Consider the following 18745-nt stretch of genomic DNA (forward strand, 5'->3'; position numbering starts at 1 on the left):
CTATGACTCCGAAGAACTACCCTCCGAGGTGACGTTTAAAATGGAGACAGTTATGCAGGCCCAGGTTATATCGTGGGTAGGATGTGGTGCTCCCACCTGCCTAATCCAAATTCAGTTCCGAATCAAAAGTGACTTGTTGGGAGGCATGACATCCTGGCACCTGAGGTTCTGCATCACCAGAAAGGCATGTTCAAATACAGGCTATTTTCCTTAACAAAGTCACTCAACTTTCTAATCCTCATTGTCCTCACAAACAAACCAAAAGTCCAAAAACCAGACCCAGGCCATCCAGTCAATTCCGCCGCAGAGGGTTTCCAAGGCTGTAATCTTTAAGGAAGCAGACTGCCACCTGTTTCTCCCATGGAGCAGCTGGTGATTTCGAACTGCCAGCCTTCTGGTTAGCGGTCGAGTACTTAACCACTGTGCCACCATGGCTCCTTTCACAAACAAAAGACGGGGCAAATAATACTACCTACTCCCTAGGGTTATAATGCATGCAAAAATCCCAGCACATACTAAGCGATTAATAAAAAAGTTATTTCAGTAACGTCCACCTTCATCAAAATACCGAGCACTTTTACATCAAAAAATATTGCCAGACTTACAATCCGAACATATATGCTTTCCTGCTAGAGAAGATCATGCTCCTGCTGAAGTGTACTAGGGCTTTACGCAACCTTTATTTACCTACATTTAAGTCACATTTCATCAAGGTGTTATAGAACGGTAATGTTTTAATAGGACTTTACGCAACCTTTATTTACCTACATTGAAGTCACATTTCATCGAGGTGTTGTAGAACGGTAATGTTTTAACAGGACTTTACGCAACCTTTATTTACCTACATTGAAGTCACATTTCATCGAGATGTTGTAGAACGGTAATGTTTTAATAGGACTTTACGCAACCTTTATTTACCTACATTTAAGTCACTTTCATCCAGGTGTTGTAGAACGGTAATGTTTTAATAGGACTTTACGCAACCTTTATTTACCTACATTTAAGTCACATTTCATCCAGGTGTTGTAGAACGGTAATGTTTTACATACACCCAAAAGTGAGGGCTTAAATTGAGAATTACCAAATCCAGAGACTGCCTAGCTAGCCATCATATTAACCAGAAGATGCACCTGAGCACACACCTCAGAGAAACGCCAGTAAGCCTAAGGTGAGAACTTCCAGGCAGGACAACACAGAAAGAGCTGCCAAAGAGTAAAAAAAGGCCAGACTGAATAAACTCGCTGTGGGGGATAAACCAGATGCAGTCAAGGTGATCCCAGCTCACGGCGACCCATGTGTGTCGGAGAAGAACTGTGCTCCACAGGACCTCACTGTGGGGGATAAACCAGATGCAGTCAAGGTGATCCCAGCTCACGGCGACCCATGTGTGTCAGAGAAGAACTGTGCTCCACAGGACCTCGCTGTGGGGATAAACCAGATGCAGTCAAGGTGATTCCAGCTCATGGCGACCCACGTGTGTCGGAGAAGAACTGTGCTCCACAGGACCTCGCTGTGGGGGATAAACCAGATGCAGTCAAGGTGACCCCAGCTCACGGCGACCCATGTGTGTCAGAGAAGATCTGTGCTCCACAGGACCTCGCTGTGGGGGATAAACCAGATGCAGTCAAGGTGATCCCAGCTCACGGCGACCCATGTGTGTCAGAGAAGATCTGTGCTCCACAGGACCTCGCTGTGGGGGATAAACCAGATGCAGTCAAGGTGATCCCAGCTCGTGGCAACCCATGTGTGTCGGAGAAGATCTGTGCTCCGCAGGACCTCGCTGTGGGGGATAAACCAGATGCAGTCAAGGTGACCCCAGCTCACGGCGACCCATGTGTGTCGGAGAAGAACTGTGCTCCACAGGACCTCGCTGTGGGGGATAAACCAGACGCAGTCAAGGTGACCCCAGCTCACGGCGACCCATGTGTGTCAGAGAAGATCTGTGCTCCACAGGACTTTCGATGGCTGATTTTTCGGAAGTAAATCACCAGGCCTTTTTGCAGAGACAGAAATCTCCCACCTTTTGGTTAGCAACCCAGTAAGCTGACCTTTGGCACCACCAGGGATAGTCAGAGGAATACGGAGTCAAGGGCAAGTATAAAACTACTCCCCACATAGTGCTGAGGGTGAAGCTTGTTAAGTGCCACCCAGTCAGTTCTAAGAGTGAGGCTGGCTGAAGGCAGATCTGCAGTAAACTCAAGAGCTGTGCATGGAGGAAGTGGTAATGACTCAGAGGAAGGGCAGGAACAGAAAAGGAGTACCTGCCTAGACCCAGGGGTGGAAGCAAGCAACAAAGCCCCAAGGCTTCTGCTCTGAAGAAAGCTGGGGTTGGTAAAGCTTCCCCTTCTGGGTAATGGTGACATGACTGACAGGTTCCTGAGCTGGATAACTGGATGGAAGGCCCCAGGGCAAAGTAGTTACTGATTCTGAAAATAACAGGTAGAACAGATGTTACTAACATTGTCCACATAGTAACACCCAAATGACTGAGATTAAAATCTCTAATCTGAAAGTGAAAGCGATTTCTTAAATGTTGACCAACAGCCACTAAGTGCAGATAAGCCTGGTGCTAAATAAAGACATTCTGCAGCTTAGCTGAGGATCCCTGGGTAGCATAAATGGTTCACGCTCCACTACTCACTAAAAGGTTGGCTGTTCAAACCCACCCAGTGGTGCTGCAAATGAAAGGCCTGGCGATCTGCTTCTGTAAAGATTACAGCCAGGAAAACCCTATGGAGCAGCTCTACTCTAAGACATGGGTTGCCCAGAGTCAGAATCAACTCGACTGCAACAGGTTTGGTTTTGGTTGAGCCACCTACAATGAATCTGGGGAGAAACATTTCAGCTACGGTTATGGATTGAATTGTATCCCCCCCAAATATGTGTTATAAATTCTAACCCTTAGACCTATGGTTATCATCTTACCTGGGAATGGGCGTTCTTTGTTATGTTAATGAGACAGGATTAGTGTAGGGTGTGTCTTAAATCTCTTTTGAGATATAAAAGAGATTAAACTAGCAAGCGAGCAAGCAGAGATGGGGGAAGATAGATGCCATGCCACATGAAGATCACCACGGAACCAAGAAATGGAAGCTGAAGAGACGAAGACCTTCCCCTAGAGCCAACAGAGGAACGGAGCCTTTCCCTAGAGCCGGCACTCTGAATTCAGACTTCTAGTCTCCCAAACTGTGAGAAAACAAACTTCTGTTTGTTAAAGCCACCCACATGTGGTATTTCTGTTATAGCAGCACTAGATAACTAAGACAGCTACCAAAAGGGCAAGTACAACATTGCCTGGGATTCTAGAATACGTCTCACATTTAAAATAACAACAAGAATTTAAAATCTACCACTGTACACTGAAATTTTCAGTAAAGCATTTGATAAAACTTTAAAAAAAAAACTAACAATAAATACTCCCACAAAAATAAACCTTGTACAATGTTTTACAAAAGCTTTAAGATAATTTAGAAAGGAAAAAAAATAGGTTTTATGTGATACAATTTAATCTGGTAACAGAAAGAATAGAAAAATGAATAATAATAAAAAAAAAAAACCCTGCTGCTGTAGAGTCAATTCCGACTCATAGCAAACCCATAGGACAGAGTAGAACTGCCCCATATGATTTCTAAGGAGCGCCTGGTGGATCTGAACTGTAGACCTTTTGGTTAGCAGCTGTAGCTCTTAAACACTATGCTAAGTCACAAATGAAAAATGGAGAGAAAAAAAAAAGCTAGTATAATAAAAACATAAGCAAACTCTTAATAACCTCAATGTTCACAATTTCAAAGCTAAGATTTAGATAAGACAAGCAGAATAACAACAGTCACTTTTTATGGCCATTTAACACCCAGTGAAATGGTTTCAGAAGTATTCACATCAGCATTTTCATTTATGTAAGTTTAACAAAAATGGTCAGGCCCTGATAGGGGAAATATACAAATCCCATTTCTGCAAGCCATTCTTTTTACTTATCACAAGGAGTTTTAAAAAAAATCATGGTATTCAGATGTGAATTTGAAACAAAGAAAATTTAAAAAAATGGTTTATTAAAATGAATATATAATTTTCTTTCTTTGCTACAAAGCCTATCTTCTTCAACATTTTTTATTTTTATAAGTTTATCTAGAAATGTAATTTTTCTAAACTTCTATGTAAGTGTATTACTATTTCTACTTTTACAATTAAATACAATTCAGTTTTTAAAATATTATGAAGTCTCACTATGTGTCAAGCATTCGATTATGTTCTAGGGCAACATAAAGATGAATCAGGCAACTCAAAAAATAGTAGGAAGATAATAGAAGGATAACCATGCTGCAAGGTTGGTAAGGATGATCAATTCTAAATGTCAAGATTCATTTACTCACTCAAAACATGTTTACTGAGCACCTACTATGAATCAGACATATCTATGTGGTTGACATACAATGATCAGACAAAGAATATTCCTAATCTTATGAAGTATGATGGTTAGTTTTATGTGTCAACTTGGCTAGGCTATGGTTGCCAGTGGTCTGGCCAAACACTAGTATAGTTGCTGTTATGGAGTAGAGAAGACTACCTTCCGTGATGTGATACAATGTGACGTGATGTAATCACATTTCATAATGCAATCTAGTATAATGGAATCAATCAATCAGCTGAAGTTCTGCCAGTATAGGGTGGATTCTAAACCTAATCACTTTTGATTTATAAAAAACCAGAACAGACAGAGACACACATGGGGAAAGAGAGAAGACATATGAGAATCAGCCACTAGCAAAGGAGCACCAAGGATTGCTGGCAGACACCAGAACTAGGAGAGAGGTTCATGGAAGCAATCAACACAGTCAAGAACCTAATTTGGGCTTTTAGCCTCCAGAACTGTGAGAAAATAAATTTCTGTTCTTTAAAGCCACCCACTTGTGGTATTTCTGTTTTAGCAGCACTAGTTAACTAAGATACAGAGATTTAAAATTCACTTTTAAATTCACTTTTCCATGAAAAGCAGACCCGGTACAACATATTAAGTAATCAGTTATGTGAAAAGATAATACATTTCAAAGGCAAAGGCATAAAATGGAGATTTCCAATCCAAGCATCTTAAATTGCTTCAACTGGTAGTATATTCTACAACAAAAGTATTTTGAATTTGCTTAAATTTTAAAAACTACAATGAATGCCCAAAAGTGGGCAGATATCAAAAATTTAAGTTAGCAAAGATAATGTTGAAACACCTGATTGAGTGGGAATAAGGGATTAAAAGATGTTAATATCAAAGGCTCGATTAGCAGACACAGCAGGTACACGATAATAGCCTAAGGGGAGATAAACACATGAAAGGTCAGACAGTCAGCAACATTACTGAGAATCAGCTTTTTTTAAGACACATATGGTTTCACCAGGAATTTTATCAATTATTTAAGAAGGAAATACCAATCCTAAGCAAAAATCTTTCAGAAGATAAAGGGATAAAGGAAGGAACACTTCCCAACCATGTTATGAGACCACTTTTACCTTGAAACCAAAAACCTAGATCCCTCAGGAACATGAAGCAAAAATTCTTAACAAAATATTAGCACACTTAATCTTAAAACCAACAATAGCTTAGTTTAAATAGTAAAAAAAAAAAAAAAGCTTGCCTCAAGCATTGTGGTCTTTTAAGATCTATCTATATGGGATCAAACTGACAAATTGACAACTCGAAAGATTAGAGAAGAAACTTAGGGGGAAATGAGTTTATGATAATGGAAGAGGAACATCTTAGAAAAGGAGGGTGAGAATGACTGCACAACTCAAAGAATATAATCAATGTCACTGAATTGTACAGGTAGAACCTTTTGAATTGGTGTATGTCTTACTGTGTATGTTCTCAACAACAACAACAAAATAAATAAAAAGTTGCATGCAAGATTTAACATCTGAAAATAATGTAATATACCATGTTAATAAAGAACAAAAACCGTATGATCATCTAAACATACAGAGAAAAAATACATGACAAAATCCAACATTTGTTCTTGATAAAAACTCTCAACAAAGCAAAAAAAAAAAAAAAAGAGGACTTCTTTAACCAGATAAAAGGCATCTATAGTTAACATCAGAGCCCTGGTGGTGCAGTGTTTAAGAGCTCGGCTGCTAACCAAAAGGTCTGCAGTTTGAATCCAAGAGCTGCTCCTTGGAAACCTTATGGGGCAGTTCTACCCTGTTCTGTGGGGTAGCTGTGATGATGGGCAACAGGTTTGGTTTGTTTTTTGATAGTTAACATCACGCTTCAAAGAGAAAAATTGAATGTTTTCCCTCTAAAACAGGAAGCAAGGCAGAGATGTCTGCTCTCATCATTTTTATTCAACATTGTACTGAAGGTTCTAACCTATACAATAATGCAAAAAAGTTGCACATAAAAAAAGTAAAGGCATACAGGTTAGAAAAAAAGTAAAGCTCTCTTTATTCACAAAAAACATGTACGATCTTGTAAACAGAAAATCCTAAAGAATCTATTTTTAAAAACTACTAGAACTAATAAACATATTTAACGAGGTCATGGGACACAAGAAAATATTTAAAAAATCAATTATTTTTCTATATGCTAGTAACAAGCAATGAAAAAAAATAATTTCAAAAAAGCAATAACATCTAAAGGAATCAAATACATAGAAATAACTTTAAAATAACCTCTACAATGAAAGCTAAAAAAATTGCGAATACAAATCAGAGAAGGCTAAACAGAGGTATATAACACGCACATGGATTAGAGGCCTGAATATCATTAACACATCTATTCTTCTCAAATGATCTATGGTGTTATGGATTAAATTGTGTCCCCCAAAATATGTGTTGGAATGCTAACCCCTACACTTGGGAACGCAATCCTGTTTGGAAATGCAGTTTTCTTTGTTATGTTATTAAGGCCGTATCAGCGCAGGGTGTATCCTAAACCTCAACACTTCTGAGTTACGGAAAGATCAGGTTAGACACAGACCACACACAGGAGAAGACAGAGGCCACCTGAGGATTGTCTCCAAGCCAAGGAACCAAGGAACACCTGGAACCACCTACAACGAAGGAACTGATACAAATGAGATCTGATCTGGACTTTTAGCTTCCAGAACTGTGAAAAAATAAATTTCTATTCTTTAACGCCACTTCTGGTATTTGTGGTACAGCAGCACTAGGTAACTAACACGTACAGATTCAACACAATGCCTGCAAACCTTTTCATAGAAATTGTTAAGTCAATCCAACAATTCATATGGATTCTAAAGACCTAGAATACACAAAATAGTTTTCAGAATGGAAAACAAATTGAAAGACTTGAATACCTGATATCAACACTTATTATAAAGTACAGTATTATATCTTACAAATAAATTAATTGATACTACACTCATGTTATGACACCACCACCCATCTGTCACTTTGTCATCCTGTGGTGTCTGCATGTTGCTGTGATGCCAGAAGCTATGCCACTGATATTTCACATAACAGCACGGTCACCCATGGTAGAGAGACTGCAGCAGGGCTCCAGACTAAGACAGACTAGGACGAAAGGCCTGGCAATCTACTCTGAAAATTGGCCAGTGAACACCTCATGGAGGCCAGGCCAAAATGGCAGAGTAGTCAGATGGTTCTTGTGGTCCCTCTTACAACAAAGACCCAAAAAAAAAAAACAAGTGAGTCGATTATATATGACAAGCTAGGAATTTTTTGAGGAACCCTGAACATCAAAGGCAAAGTTGAGGGAGAGGGAGAAACAGCTCAGAATTAGTGAGAAGTTCACAGAGGTGACCCAGAAGGAACTGGCACCCCAGAGGCCAATTCCTCTGGTGCAAGCTCAGTGACATTAGCAGTGACATTCAAGGGACACGTTTTCCACATCAGGAGAGAACGAAAAATGGAAAGTCTGCTCAATCCTCCAGAACAAACAAGAAGCAGCCCTCGATCAGGAAAACATAAGTATTTGAGTTTAATCTACCTTGCGAATCCAAAAATACCCCTTCAGGAAAACCTCTCTGCCACTTACCCGCTCCCTTCCCACTCTGCACTGGGTCCTAATCAGCTGCATCCCCTGTGCCAGAAGAAGGGCCCTGTACTCACTCTGAGAGATTCTCCCAAAATTGGAGAGAAAACAAATTAATTAACAAGAAAAAATAATCTACCAGTTCCCTAAGCCAGGAACTCAGGGCAGAAACAGCTCCTTTGCCTAGGCACAGGCATAACATGCCCACAGACTCTGAATGCCTTTCACTTCTGCATAGACCTGTGTGGGCCAATTTCAAGAGCATAGGCCCTCATTAGCACAGTATAACAGGGTATCTACTTGAAGTCTAACTCCAACTGTTTCACCTACATGGTGGAAAGGTAGGTTCGTGACATTTGACACCACTCTGCCTATTAAGCAGGGTCCTCACCTACCCACATGAGGGGCCTGAGGATTGACGGCTCCACCTGCAACACCTAGCCACCCACGACAGGGGTCTAAGGATAAGTGGTGCCTTCCAGTCCATATAGCCAACAGCATTGGGTACCCATGGTCCAGCTGCAAAACCTACCCATCTATAAGCTCTAGGGAATAGGGACACACTTTCTGCACAGACACTCAGGGGCGGATGTCATCTCTATGCCTTGCTCAGTGTGTGACCCCCTATGGTAGCCAGATACCTGTGCCTACACCAATCACCACTGCTCATCTAGGACTGCAGGTGAGATCCTGCACCACACACTTGGTGACTGACTACCTGCATACCTGAGCTGAATCCATACAAGAAAAGTGAACGGACTCCTGCACTCACATACCTAGTAACAGCTCTCATCAACTGATGACAGATGTTAGAGCTTCAGAGACGTCAATAATCAAACCAGCTCACTTGAGCAGCCTATTTGGGCATATCAAAAATAAACAAAACAAGAAACTAGGACACAAAAAGCAAACATGAAATAAATAAATACAAAAAATTATTGATGGCTCGGATACAACAGTCAATATCAAATCATATACAGAAGCAGAACTCCATGGCTTCAGCAAGCTCCCAAAACAAAGAATCAAGAAATCTTCCAGATAAAGAGAACTTCCAGGCATTACCAGAGGCAGACTACAAACGGTTAATATACAGAACCCTTCAGGAGAACAGGAAAGAGATCAGGCAAAATGCAGAACAAGCCTAGCAGGACACAAAGGCATTAGAAGAACTTCAGCAGATTAGACAAGAGCATAATGACAAATTTAATAGGCTTCAAGAATCCACAGAGAGAGGGCAAAGAGAAATTCAGAGGATTAACAATAAAATTTCAGAATTACACACTTCAATAGAAAGTCATAAGAGCAGAACTGAGGCAATGGAAGTCAGAATTACTGAGACTGAAGATAAAGCACTTGGCACCAACATATTTGAGGAAAAATCAGATGAAAGAATTTTAAAAAATGAAGAAACCCTAAGAATTATGTGTGACTCCATCAAAAGGAATAACCTACAAGTGATTGGAGTGCCAGAACAGGCAGGGATAACAAAAAATATAGAGAGACTTGTTGAAGATTTGTTGGCAGAAAACTTCCCTGATATCGTGAAAAATGAGAAGATATCTATTCAAGATGCTCATTGAACTTCACACAAGGTAGATCCCAAAAGAAAGTCACTAAGACGCATTATAATTAAACTCACCAAAATGAAAGATAAAGAAAGAATTTTAAGAGTGGCTATGGATAAACAAAAAGTCACCTACAAAGGAGAGTCAATAAGACTAAACTCAGACTACTCAGCAGAAACCATGCAGGCAAGAAGACAATGGGATGACATATACAAAGCCTTGCCTACCTACAATTATATATGCAACAAAGCTGCCTCTCAAATAAAAAAAATATGATGGTGAAATTAGAACATTTCCAGGCAGACAGAAGTTTAGGGAATTTGTAAAAACCAAACCAAAATTACAAGAAATACTAAGAGGAGTCCTCTGGATAGAAAGTCAGTAATATCAGGTAATGACCCAAATCTAGAACACAGGACAGAGCAACCAGATATCAACACAGATAGGTAAATCACAAAAATAAATCAAAGCTAAAATACTCAAAACATGGAAGAAGAGAAGTCATTATGTAAAAGATGACAACATTAAATCAAAAAAGGACTAAAAAACATAGTCATAGATCTTTCATATGGAGAGGAAGTCAAGGTAATAGAAAGAAATAAAAGATTGCTTTAAACTTAGAAAAATAGAGACAAATATTCAGGTAACAACAATGGAAGCTAACAATTCTACACATCAAAATAAAAAACAAGAAAAACATAAAGGCTCAGCAAATACAACATCAACAATGAAAAACAGAAAAAGAAAATATATAAAGAAAAACGACTCAGCACAGAATATTACGAAGAACAACGAAACTCTCAACAACATAAAAAAAAAGACATCAAAATAACAGTACTAAACTCGTATCTACCAATAATTATGCTGAGTGTAAATGGACTAAATCCAGCAATAAAGAGACAGAGAGCGGCAGAATGGATAAAAAAAACAAGAACCATCCATATGCTGCCTACAAGAGACACACCTTAGACTTAAAGACACAAACTAAAATTCAAAGGATACAAAAAAATATATCAAGCAAACAACAACCAAAAAAGAGCAGAAGTGGCAATATTAACTTCTGACAGAATAGACTTTAAAGTATAATCTACCACAAAGGATAAGGAAGGACACTATATACAACACACCAGGAGGACATAACCATGGTAAATATTTAGGCACTCAATGACAGGGTTCCAAAATACATAAAACAAACTCTAAGAGCATGGAAAAGAGATAGATGGCTCCACAATAACAGTAGCAGACTTCAACACACCACCTTCGGTGAAGAACAGAACATGCAGAAAGAAGCTCAATAAAGACACAGAAGATTTAAATGCCACGAACACCCAACTTGACCTCATAGACATACACAGAACACGCCACCCAATAGCAGCTAAGTGTACTTTCTTTTCCAAAGTACAAGGAACATTCTCCAGAATAGACCACGTATTAGGCCATAAAGCAAGGCTTACCAGAATTCAAAACATCAAAATATTACAAAGCATCTTTTCTGACCATAAAGCCATAAAAGTAGAATCAGTAACAGAAAAAGCCAGGAAAAAAAAATCAAACACATGGAAACTGAATAACACCCTTGCTCAAAAACTATTAGGTTATAGAACAAATTGTTGTTGTTGTTGTTGTTAGGTGCTGTCGACTCATAGCGACCCCATGCACAACAGAACGAAACACTGCCCGGTCCTGCACCATCCTTACAATCCTTGTTAAGCTTGAGCTTATTGTTGCAGCCACTGTGTCAGTCCACCTCATTGAGGGTCTTCCTCTTTTCCGCTGACCCTGTACTCTGCCAAGCATGATGTCCTTCTCCAGGGACTCATCCCTCCTGACAACATGTCCAAAGTATGTAAGACGCAATTTCGCCATCCTTGCCTCTAAGGAGCATTCTGGCTGCACTTCTTCCAAGACAGATTTGTTTGTTCTTTTGGTAGTCCATGGTATATTCAATATTCTTCGCCAACACCACAATTCAAAGGCGTCAACTCTTCTTCAGTCTTCCTTATTCATTGTCCAGCTTTCACATGCATATGATAAGACTGAAAATATCATGGCTTGGGTCAGGCGCACCTTAGTCTTCAAGGTGACATCTTTGCTCTTCAACACTTTGAAGAGGTCCTTTGCAGCAGATTTGCTCAATGCAATGCGTCTTTTGATTTCTTGACTGCTGATTCCATGGCTGTTGATTGTGGATCCAAGTAAAATGAAATCCTTGACAACTTCAATCTTTTCTCCATTTATCATGATGTTGCTCATTGGTCCAGTTGTGTGGGATTTTTGTTTTCTTTATGTTGAGGATGGAAAAAAGAAATTCATGGAATTAAAAGAGAATGAAAACACATCCTACCAGAACCTTTGGTGCTCACTACAACACTAAATGCAAATATCCAAAAAGAAGAAGGGGCCAAAATGAAAGAATTAATCCTACAAATAGAAAGAGAACAGCAAAAGAAAAGCATGGACACCAGAAGAAAGCAAATAATAAAAATTAGAGCAGAATTAAATGAAACATAAAAAACAATCAAGAGTTAACAAGAACAGAAGCTGGTTCTTTGAAAAGATCAATAAAATCGGTAAGACATTGGCCAAACTGACAAAAGAAAAACAATAAATAAGAACAAATAACCTGAACAAAAAATGAGATGGTAGATATCACAACAGACTCCCCTGAAATTAAAAGAATCATAACAGATGCTATGAAAAATTGTACTTTAACAAACTTGAAAACCTAGAGAAAATGGACAAATTTCTAGAAACACACTACCTACTTAAGCTAATACAAACAGAGGTAGAACAACTAAATAAACCTAACACAAAAGAAGAGATTGAAAAGGTAATTTAAAAAATTCCAATGAAATAAAATCTCTAGCCCTGACAGCTTCACTGGAGAATTCTACCAACTTTCAGAGAACAGTTAACACCACTACCACTAAAGATATTTCGGAGCATAGAAAAGGATGGAATGCTCCCAAACTCACTCCGTGAAGCCAGCATAATCCTGATACAAAAAGCAGGTAAAGACACCACAAAAAAAAAAAAAAATTACAAACCAATTTCCCTTATGAACTTAGACGCAAAAATCTTCAACAAAATTCTAGCCAAAAGAATTCAACAACATATCAGTCAGAAAAATAATTCACCATGAACAAGTGGGATTCATACCAGGTATGCAGGGATGGTTCAACACTAGAAAAACAATCAATGTAATCCATCACATAAATAAAACAAAAGACAAGAACCACAGATCTTATTGATGCAGGAAAGGCATTTGACAAAGTCCAACACCAATTCATGATAAAAACTCTCACCAAAATAGGAACAGAAGGGAAATTCCTCAGCATAATAAAGGGCATTTATACAAAGCCTACAGCCAACATCATCCTAAATGGTGAGAGTCTGAAAGCACTCCCTCTGAGAATGGGAACCAGACAAGGATGCCCTTTATCACTGCTCTTATTCAACATTGTGCTGGAAGTCCTAGCCACAGCAATTAAGCTAGAAAAAGAAATAAATGGAATCCAAATTGGTAAGGAAGAAGTAAAAGTATCTCTATTTGCAGATGATATAATCTTATTCACAGAAAACCCTAAAAAATCCACAAGAAAACTACTAGAATTAATAGAAGATTTTGGCAAAGCATCAGGATACAAGATAAACATACAAAAATCAGTTGGATTCGTCTCCACCAACAACAAGAACTTCAAAGAGAAAATCACCAAATCAATACCATTTCACAACAGCCCCCAAGAAGATAAAATACTTAGGAATAAATCTAACCACAGAGGTAAAACGCCTATACAAAGAAAACTACAAGACACCACGCAAGAAACCAAAAGAGGCCTACATAAGTGGAAAAACATATCTTGCTCATGGACAGGAAGGCTCAACACTGTAAAAATGTCTATTCTACCAAAAGCGATCTATAGATACAATGCAATTCCGACTCAAATTCCAAAGACATTTTTCAATGAGATGGAGAAACAAATCACCAACTTCAAATGGAACAATGATGAATCCATGAAATATAGCACGAGAGGAATCTGGAAAGCATTATGCTGAGTGAGTCGCAAAGGGACAAATATTGTATGAGACCACTATTCTACGAACTCAAGAAAAGGTTTAAAAACAGAAGAAAACATTCTTTGATGGTTAAGAAGCTGGGCAGGGAGGGAGAGGAATATTCAATAATTAGATAAAAAAAAAATAGTAGACAAGAATTATTTTAGGTGAAGGGAAGGATAGCACACATCACAGGGAAAGTCAGCACAACTAGACTAATCCAAAAGTTAAGAACTTTCCTGAATACAACCAAATACTTCAAGGCACAGAGTAGCACGGGCAGCATTCTGCGGACCATGGTTTCAGGGGACATCTAGGCCAGCTGGCATAACAAAGTGTATTGAGAAAACGTTCTGCATTGCACTTTGGTGAGTGGCATCTGGGGTCTTAAAGGCTAAGCAAGCCGCCACCTATTGCTGTTGTTGTTAGGTGCCATCAAGTCGGTTCCAACTCATACCGACCCTATTCACAACAGAAGGAAACACTGCCCGGTCCTGCGCCATCCTTACAATCGTTGTTATGCTTGAGCTCATTGTTGCAGCCACTGTGTCAATCCAACTCATTGAGGGGTCATCCTCTTTTATGCTAACCCTGTACTTTACCGAGCATGATGTCCTACTCCACAGACTGATCCCTCCTGACAACATGTCCAAAGTATGTAAGATGTAGTCTTGCCATCCTTGCTTCTAAGGAGCATTCTGGCCACTCTTCTTCCAAGACAGATTTGTTTGTTTTTTAGGCAGTCCATGGTATATTCAATATTCTTCGCCAACACCACAATTCAAAGGCGTAAATTCTACTTCGGTCTTCCTTATTCACTGTCCAGCCTTCGCATGGATATGAGGCAAATAAAAATACCATGGCTTGGGTCAGGTGCACCTTAGTCTCCAAGGTGACCTCTTTGCTCTTCAACACTTTAAAGAGGTCCTTTGCAGCAGATTTACCCAATGCAATGCGTCTTTTGATTTCATGGCTGCTGCTTCCATGGCTGTTGATTGTGGATACAAGTAAAATGAAATCCTTGACAACTTCAATCTTTTCTCCATTTATCCTGATGTTGGTCATTGGACCAGTTGTGAGGATTTTTGTTTTCTTTATGTTGGGGTGCAATCCATACTGAAGGCTGTGGTCTTTGATCTTCATTAGTAAGTGCTTCAAGTCCTCTTCACTTTCAGCAAGCAAGGTTCTGTCATCTGCATATCGCAGGTTGTTAATGAGTCTTCCTCCAATCTTGATGCCCTGTTCTTTTTCATATAGTCCAGTTTCTTGGATTATTTCCTCAGCATACAGATTGAATAGGTATGGTGAAAGGATAACACCTTGATGCACATCTTTCCCAAATTTAAAACAATCAGTATCCCCTTGTTCTGTCCAAACAACTGCCTCTTGATCTTTGCAAAGTGTCCTCATGAGCACAAGTAAGTGTTGTGGAATTCCCATCCTTGGCAATGTTATCCATAGTTTGTTATGATCCACACAGTCGAATGCCTTTGCAGAGTCAATAAAACACAGGTAAACATCTTTCTGTTATTCTCTGCTTTCAGCCAGGATCCATCTGACGTCAGCAATGATATCCCTGGTTCCACATCCTCTTCTGAAACTGGCCTGAATTTCTGGCAGTTCCCCATCGATATACTGCTGCAGCCGCTATTGAATGACCTTCAGCAAAATTTTGCTTGTGTGTGATATTAATGATATTGTTCTATAATTTCCATATTCGATTGGATCACCTTTCTTGGGAATAGGCATAAATATGGATCTCTTCCAGTCAGTTGGCTAGGGAGCTGTCTTCCATATTTCTCAGCATAGACGAGTTAGCACCTCCAGTGCTGCATCTGTTTGTTGAAACATCTCACTTGATATTCCATCTATTTCTGGAGCCTTGTTTTTCGCCAATGCCTTCAGAGCAGCTTGGACTTCTTCCCTCAGTACCATCGGTTCCTAAACGTATGCCATCTCTTGAAATGGTTGAACATCGACTAATTCTTTTTGGTATAATGACTCTGTGTATTCCTTCCATCCTCTTTTGATGCTTCCTGAGTCATTTAATATTTTCCCCATAGAACCCTTCACTATTGCACCTCGAGACCTGAATTTTTTCTTCAGTTCTTTCAGCTTCAGAAACAATGAGCATGTTCATCCCTTTTGGTTTTCTATCTCCAGCTCTTTGCACATGTCATTATAATACTTTACTTTGTCTTCTCGAGCCACCCTTTGAAATCTTCTGTTCCGTTCTTTTACTTCATCAATTCTTCCTTTTGCTTTGGCTGCTCAACATTTGAGAACAAGTTTCAGAGTCTCCTCTGACATCCATCTTGGTCTGTTTTTTTCTTTTCTGTCTTTTCAGTGACCTCTTGCTTTCTTCATGGATGATGTCCTTGATGTCATTCCACAACTCATCTGGTCTTCAGTCACTAGTGTTCAATGTATCAAAATCTGTTCTTCAGATGGTCTCTAAATTCAGGTGGGATATACTCAAGGTCATATTTTGGCTCTTGTGGACTTGCTCTGATTTTCTTCAGTTTCAGCTTGAACTTGCATACGAGCAACTGATGGTCTGCTCCACAGTCAGCCCCTGGCCTTGTTCTGACTGATGATATTGAGCTTTTCCATCGTCTTTTTCCACAGATGTAGTCAATTTGATTTCTGTGTGTTCCATCTGCCAAGGTCCATGTGTATAGTCGCCATTTATGTTGGTGAAAGAAGGTATTTGCAATAAAGAAGTCGTTGGTTTTGTAAAATTCTATCATTCGATCTCCGGCGTTGTTTCTATCATTTGATCTCCGGCATTGTTTCTATCACCAAGGCCTATTTTCCAAGTACTGATCCTTCTTCTTTGTTTCCAACTTTTGCATTCCAATCGCCAGTAATCATCAATGCATCTTGATTGCATGTTCCATCAATTTCAGACTGCAGCAGCTGATAAAAATGTTCTGTTTCTTTATCTTTGGCCCTAGTGGTTGGTGCGTAAATTTGACTAATAGTCGTATTAAGTGGTCTTCTTTGTGGGCGTATAGATATTATCCTATCACTGACAGCATTTTGCTTCCTGATAGATCTTGAAATGTTCTTTTTGGTGATGAATGCGACACCATTCCACTTCGAGTTGTCATTTTCGGTATAGACTATATGATTGTTTGATTCAAAATGACCAATACCAGACCATTTCAGGTCACTTATTTTTAATGCCTAGGACATTGATGTTTATGCGTTCCATTTCATTTTTTGATGATTTCTAATTTTCCTAGATTCGTACTTCGTACATTTCAGGTTTCAATTATTAACAGATGCTTGCAGCTTTTTCTTCTCATTTTGAGTCACGCCACATCAGCAAAGGAAGGTCCCAAAAGCTTTACTCAATCCACGTCATTAAGGTTGACTCTACTTTGAGGAGGCAGCTCTTCCCCAGTCATCTTTTGAGTGCCTTCCAACCTGGGGGGCTCATCTTCCAGCACTATATCAGATCATGTTCCACTGCTATTCATAAGGTTTTCCCTGGCTAATGCTTTTCAGAAGTAGACTGCCGGGTCCTTCTTCCTAGTCTGTCTTAGTCTGGAAGCCCAGCTAAAACCTGTCCTCCATGGGTGACCCTGCTGGTATTTGAATATCGGTGGCATAGGTTCCAGCATCACAGCAACACGCAAGCCCCCACAGTACAACAAACTGACAGACAGGTAGGGGAGCGGCCATCTAAGATTTATCATCTGGTCTCAATCCACCTGGAGCAAAGAAGAATGATGAACAACAATGACACAAGGATAATATGAGCCTAAGGGACAGAAAGGGCCACAGAAGTCAGAGAGTACATCAGCCTGGGACCAAAAGAACTAGATGGTGCTCGGCCAGCACCAAGGATTGCCCTGACAAGGAACACAACAGAGAGTCCATAATGGAGCAGGAGAAATGTGAGTGCAGACCTCAAATTCCAGTAAAAAAAAACAGACTTAATGGTCTGACTGAAACTGGAGGTGCCCCAGCGGGCATGACCCCTGGACTGTCAGTTAGCCCAAAACTGAAACCATTCCCAAAGCCAATTCTTCAGACAAAGATTAGACTGGACTATAAGACATAAAATGATACTGGTGAGGAGAGTGCTTCTTAGCTCAAGTAGACTCATGAATCTATGTGGGCAGCTCCTGCCTGGAGGAGAGATGAGAAGGCAAAAGGGGACAGGAGCTGACTAAATGGACACAGGAAATACAGGATGGAGAGATGGAGTGTGTTGTCACATTGTAGGGAGAGCAACTAGGGTCATATAACAATGTGTGTATAAGTTTTTGTATATGAAACTGACTTGAATTGTAAATTTTCACCTAAAGTATAAAAAAAATCAATGGGTTGAAGCATAACAACAATTGAGAGGATGGCGCAGGACGGGGCAGTGTTTCGTTCTGTTGTGCACAGGGTCATTACAAGTCAGAACCGACTCAATGGCTCCTAACAACAACAACAACCAGACATATTTTATATAAATAAGCACACAGTTCAAACTAAGACTTGGTTAAGACCACATAAGCCTTTGAAATTTGGATGAGAGTCTGAAAGAAAACATCACTAAAGAGAGATAACAACAAAAGCATAATATGTATTCTTGTAAAAGAGTAGCACTACTTTTTCCCCCTTCTAGCATAACAAATTAACATGTTTTTTAGAAGGAAATCTCTGAGAAGAATTACGATATCCTCATTTAATTATAAGTTGAAATACTGACAACTTTTCAGACTGTCAAAATTCATTTGACAAGTATTTTGTTCACAAGAAACTACACTGTATTTTAGAAAACTCAAAGAACTGTGGTGCAATAGAATTGTAGCATCATTATTTTTTCAGAGTTAGCAATTTGTAAGGGGCAGTTCTGTCCTATAGGGTCGCTATGAATCAGAATTGACTCGACGGCAATGGATTAATGGGAACCATTATTTAACCATGTTCTGCTGAAGTCATTTTTAAATCATTGAATTTTTACATCAGTAACAAATCTGATCTCCAAGTAACTAATATTTCTGGGAGTAAAAAGGAATTCTAATACAAATGTACAAGTTTACCTTTGACAAGTAAATTAGAAAAATGCATTAGAGAAAAATACTAAAAATACATTTTACAGTGCTGTATAAAATGATTA

At 39.3% G+C, this 18745-nt stretch overlaps 1 protein-coding gene across 7 annotated transcripts in view; it reads right to left on the reverse strand.

The window, feature by feature from the left end:
• Window positions 1-18745, reverse strand: part of PDE10A (phosphodiesterase 10A) — a 745035-nt gene that overhangs the window by 239137 nt on the left and 487153 nt on the right. The window lies entirely within an intron of this gene.

This window comes from Elephas maximus, chromosome 1 (genome assembly GCF_024166365.1).
Source record: "Elephas maximus indicus isolate mEleMax1 chromosome 1, mEleMax1 primary haplotype, whole genome shotgun sequence".
Taxonomy (NCBI): Eukaryota; Metazoa; Chordata; class Mammalia; order Proboscidea; family Elephantidae; genus Elephas; species Elephas maximus.